General features: G+C 58.0%; 1 protein-coding gene across 4 annotated transcripts in view; it reads left to right on the plus strand.

Annotated features, from left to right (window-relative positions):
• Window positions 1-1,602: 1,602 nt before the first annotated feature.
• VDAC1 (voltage dependent anion channel 1) overlaps window positions 1,603-5,555 on the plus strand; it is a 32,760-nt gene continuing 28,807 nt past the window's right edge. The window contains exon 1 of one of the 4 annotated variants that reach the window (XM_017532411.1): window positions 1,603-1,833. The gene's annotated coding sequence lies outside the window, so the exon portion shown is untranslated. Of the gene's footprint in view, window positions 1,834-1,964; window positions 2,079-5,555 lie in introns of those variants that run through there. The other 3 variants (XM_017532414.2, XM_017532412.2, XM_017532410.2) reach the window with 3 other exon arrangements.

Consider the following 5,555-nt stretch of genomic DNA (forward strand, 5'->3'; position numbering starts at 1 on the left):
TTTGAGACAGTCTCACTTTGTAACTCAGGCTGGAGTGCAGTGGCTTGATCTGGACTTACTGCCCAAGTTCAAGTGGTTCTCGTGCCTCAGCCTCCTGAGTAGCTGGGATTACAGGCACACACCACCATGCTTAGCTACCTTTTTTATTTTTAGTAGAGACAGGGTTTCACCATGTTGGCCAGGGTGGTCTTGAACTCTTGGCCTCAGGTGATCTGTCCGCCTTGGCCTCCCAAAGTGTTCGGATTACAGGCGTGAGCCAACACGCCTGGCCTCCAGGTTGGTTCTTGAAAGTGGAGTTGAGAAGTGGTGCTAGAGGGGAGGGAGCCCTTCCACATTTGCTCCCAGCCTCACAACTGGGCTGCACTGCCATCTGTTCCTAGCCCGTTGAGGTTCCTGGAGCCCTGCCTTGTCCCGCCGGCCTCCCTGAGGTCCTGCCCTCCTTCTGCCCACCAGTCTCTATGTGGAGGGTAGGGACCACCAGGCTGGGAAGCCCGGAGTCCCCAGGCAACTCGTGGGCCTGGGAGGGTTATAGAATCCATCCTATACTAACCAGGATCCTGAGGAGGGCTCTTCCTCACATTCCCAGTCACTCCTCCCCCAGTCCCTACATAGGGCCTAGGCACCCTGTCCGCACCCCGCTCCTACTCTGTATCAGCTGCCTTCTTCCTCAGCACCCCATCCCACTGGAACACCTTTTCTAACTCGAGTCGCTACTTTCACATGTAATCTGCCGCCTCTTTCCCGCAGCCAGTCCTGATTGCCTCCTCCGCAGCCCCAGTTGCCTACTGCCTTAGCTGGTGTTGCAGCTGGTTGTGAGGAGTGTCCTGATTCTGTAACCCGGCACCTCCTCCAAAGGGCCCTAGACACCTCAAGCCTTCGAGGACGTTTGTAGATCAAAGGCGAAGGGTGTGCAGAATCTTCATCCATCTGACAAATTAATTCTTGAAACCTGCTTCGAATGGGCCTCGCGCGGAACACAGGAGACACTCAGTGGCAAACGAGATCGCTCGCTTAGGCCTAGCAGGGAGAAGGTGACGGTTCACTCAACACACACTAACTGGGTCCCGCAGGAGGCCAGGCCCCGGCTGGTCGCCGGTTTACCCGGGCGCCCTCGGCCGGCCAGAACCGGCCTGATCTCTTCGCCCCGAGAGGCCCAGCAGGGACCTCGCAAAACCCAATTCACGTTTTATTGTTTTGTTTTTTTACCTCTCAAATGCACGGAAATTGGCGGCCAGTAGCTTTCCTACAGGAGAAAATCGCTAATCTGTAGTGCAAACTCGGCGCACATGGGTTTTCTCCGCAATTGTTTAGTGCCGAGCTGGCGGGTCGGAAGCGCCAGACACAATGTATCCGGAGCCCGTGAGCCACAGTCGCCGCCGCTACTCTGTATCTGCGCCGCCCCCGGCGCCCAGCGTCCGCGCGGGGCCTGGGACTGCTCTTGGGGGATGGGGCCCACGTGGGCTTTGAGGGGGGACCGGGGGCCACTTCGTCCACCAAGGCGAGGCTCGGGTCCAGCGCCGGCCACTACATCAACTCCCGGGGGAATCTAGCAGCACCGAGGCAGAGCAGGAGGCCCAGGAGCCGGGTGCGTCTTCCATTAGCGCAGGGACCTCAGGGTCACCGCTCAGCGAATCGGAAGGCCTCCTTCTCTTCCAGAGCGCTGCCACTGGGGCCGAGGTTTCCAGCAAGGACCCGCGTGTCCCCGCGCACGCACACACGGTGCACACGTCAGGCCTGCGCCTCCCAGTGCCCGAGCGCACGCAGATCCTCCGGCGCGCTCGCACACTCCCGCAGGCTCCTGTGTCCGCTGCGGGGACCGCGGAGCCCGGAAGGGTAAGAGCGCGGCCAGGGAGCGGGATAGGGACCTGGGCCCGGCCAGGGAACTTTCCCCGGAGGGGCCTGGGGGCGGAGCGCGCCGGGCACGGCGCGCGGGAGGGGAGGCGGGTCCGCGCCGCCGCCGTCCGCGCCGCCCCGCCCTTGGCCCCGCTGCTCGCTCCGCTCCGTTCCGCTCCGCTCCCTGCCTCCGCGCCGCAGCCCCAGCGGTAGCCGCCGCCGAGCCCGCCGCCACCGCCTCGGAGGTAGGCGCAGCGGAAAAGGGCCCTGGCTCCCTTGCACCCCGGACGGCGGGCCGGGCGCCTGGGGAGCTGAGAGGGAGGCGCTGAGGGAGGGGCGGGCGAGGGCCAGGGCTAGGGGCCCCGGGAGCCCGGCCCAGGGGAGGGAGCGGGAGCGGCCGGTGCTGGCCTGGCTGGGCAGCGGAGGTCTGAGAAGGCCGCGCAAGCGGGCGCTGAGCGGGCCCGGGCTGGGGAGCGCGCGGCCGAGGGTCCAGAGACGCCTGCGGCTGGCGGCGAGAGGCGGCCCGGGCTTGCAGGCGGAAGGGCACCGGCGGCCGCGTGGAGGCACGGCGGGCTGCGCGTCTAGGTGACCTTCCCCGGCGGCGCCCTCTGGCCCTGGATCCCACGACCGCGGATCCGGCAGGGACCCGACCGCCACCCACGCTCGCCGGGCCAGGCCCAGGGGCCGGTGCGGGCCACGCTGCCGTCGCAGTAGTGAGCTCACGTGACAACCGTGGCCCCGCGCCCCAGGCCCACACGCCTTGGCCGGCCCACGCCCGCAGAAGCTGGCGCCCGGCACCGCCCGCCTGTGCCAGAGCCTTCTGGGGCGGAACGCACCGGCCGAGAGTCGACTTAGGCCGTAGAGGTCGGAGCTCGGGCCTAGGCTGGAGTTTGGGCTCAGAAAAGGAGGCCTCACGGGGAAGGATGTGGCCTTCTTGGCCTTGGGAGTGATTCCTGGTTCAGTCGTTCATTCATTCGCCAAATGCGGCTGGGCATTCGGGAAACTGATGGCAGAGCCTGAGGTTTGAATAGAGGCCCGCAGTCCTGGTGATTTGTCCAAGGTCACACAACTGGGAGGACCCCAAACCTTAGTTTTCTCCTCTGTAGAATGGGAGCAGTTGTATCTCTCCTTCGTTGAGTTTTGGGGAAGAATAAAATGAACTAACATGAAACCTTTCGAGTGGTGCTGGTATGGAGAAGGGCTAAGTAGAAACCCTGACACCTTTGGGACTTTTTCGGTGAATCCAGCTCATCCCCCGCAGATCATTTTGCTACACGTGCATTGTGGAAAGGGTTCAATAAATGTAGCTCCTGTTTTTAAGCATTCTTACACTATTATTAACAAGCGTTGTATACCAGGTATTGAGTAACTTTAGGATAATTTATGAAAAATGTTGTAAGTCTACAAATGGACATTTTCAAGCTCGAGCTGTAAGTTTGCATGTGCAGACCTTAAATACAGGCGCAGACTCTGGTTTGGAGGCCCGTTCCGCCTGGCGCCTCTATCCCCTTGACTAGCCTCCGCCCTCTCCTGGGGAGGTAGGTTAAAGGGCGCCTCCATTTCCTAAACTCCTCCACTGCTGGCAAGGCCAGGGCAGACTACCCAGGGCCTGCTTTCATTCTGCCCACGCCAGCTCTGGACCCACTGAGCTCCTAGGGGTCAGACTGAAACCCTGTGCTACTTTGTCTTCAGTGAGTGGGCTGGTGCTGCCTGGCACACAGTAGGTGCTTCAGAAGGGTCTGGGGCGGAGGTAAATGCACTCTTGTATCAGAATCCACCCACCCTTATTGACAGAGTTTTATTATTCCGGTAGCGGGAACATCGTAGGTGCTCATTAGGTGTATGTGGAATTATTGAAGGGGCACATAAACGGCTGCAGACCCAGACCATAGCCCTTTGATCCTGGCTTTTATTTTTTTATTTTTTATTTTTGGAGACAGGGTCTTGCTCTGTTGCCGGGGCTGGAGTACAGCGGCACCATAGCAGCTCATTGCAGCTTCTGCCTCCTGGGATCAAGCAATCCTCCCACCTCAGCCTCCCAGAGTATCTGGGATCCCAGGCACATATCACCAGGCCTGGTTAATTTTCGTACTTTTAGTAGAGATGGGGTTTTGCCATGTTGGACAAGCTGGTCTCAAACTCCCGGCCTCAAGCAATCCACTTGCCTCAGCCTCCCAAAGTGCTGGCACTACAGGCGTGAGCCGCCATGCGCATCCCTGGACATCCATTTGAGGGACACAGACATCTCACTTGCAGAAAACAGCCTCACCTAGCAGAGAGCCACAAATATTTGAAGAACTGTAACAGTCTTGAAATAAGTGCTTTAAATACATCATCTTCTTTCGAGGGAAAGTTGTTGAACTGGTGTTTCTGGGCTTGCAGGGACGGTGACATGGGTGAATGGGGTTCTGCAGAAGGTGTTGGGGCTGTTACTCCTTCCCTCATGGTGGGTGGATTGATGGCTTGTGCTGGAGTTGTCCTGAGTATGGTGCCTGCCTCTGGGTAGTGGGGACTGCTCACTGTTGATTAGTTTTATTTCTGCTATTCTAGAGTCGGGCTGTAGGCAGGGGCTATTTGTAGCACAGAAAGCAGGGGACCATACAGGGATGAGGTGCCTACGGACCCCTGCCCCTGCTGAACACTAGGTGGATGTGGACATGAACTCCATACTGGGGTGGTGAAGGGCATCCACCCTCCACCTTTACCAAGAAGATGCTCCGGAAGCACTGAAGTCCAGTTTGCCCTTGCTGGAATTTCCCCTGGTGCAGTGTCTTCGGTGGTAGTGACTGGGAGAGGCACATGTGTGTCTGAGGAGCAGCTCAAGTCTGGAGGCCTCCCCTCCTTGTGCTCTGAGTTTCTGTAGTCTGTGGCTTTGGGCTTTCTATGGACTCCTGTGGTAGCCACTGAGAAAAGGTGACCAGTGCGCTCGTCAGCTGGGTCTGGGCACATCTCTCCATTTAACCATTTACTCAGGGGGTTTGGGATGGGTGGGACTCTAAGTTCTTTACTCAGAACTGTGCTGGAAAGAGCACTGGAGAGCAGCTTGGGCCCACAACACAGGTCTGATGAGCTGTAGGGTCTGTCCCATACAGGTCAAGTCACTTTCTTGTGCTTCAGTTTCTCTACCATAAAAGTATGGTTGTCATCACAGTGATTGCTGATTGAGGGCTTGCTCAGCACCTTTCTAGAGGCTCGAAGAAAGTTCTGTGACGTTGAGTCCACCACCCTACACATCCTGGGAGAGAGGTAGTGTGTTTCCATTTCACAGGTCAGCAGACTTGAGCACAGAGAGGCGAGGTAACCACTGTGAGCTAACAGCCTGGCAGGAGTGGAGCTGGGATTCAAGGCCTGGCCTGAGTGGTGGTGCTCTTGCATTGCAGTTGCACTCCAGGGGACCCTTGCAAGGAGCTAGCAGATGTGAATGCCTTTTTGAAAAGTAGAAATTGCTGTTCTGATGGGAGATACTATTCTTCCGCACCAATCAGAGTGAACTTGGGCATGGCTGAGTGTAGACCAGCCAGCAGTGGACAATGGAGTCACCCCTATTTGTTACAAGGACAGTGGTGCTGAGTGTCTATTATAAGGGTCCATTTTCCCTGGGATCTAGTGGGAGGCATTCTTCCGGGACCTGGTCAGCTAGACAGTGCCTCATTATGGACATGAAGGACTCTGGACCCTGTGGTTCGGAGTGACCTTTTGTTTTTTTTTTTTTTTTTTTTTTT

Source organism: Cebus imitator, unplaced genomic scaffold (genome assembly GCF_001604975.1).
Source record: "Cebus imitator isolate Cc_AM_T3 unplaced genomic scaffold, Cebus_imitator-1.0 Scaffold76, whole genome shotgun sequence".
NCBI classification, from domain to species: domain Eukaryota; kingdom Metazoa; phylum Chordata; class Mammalia; order Primates; family Cebidae; genus Cebus; species Cebus imitator.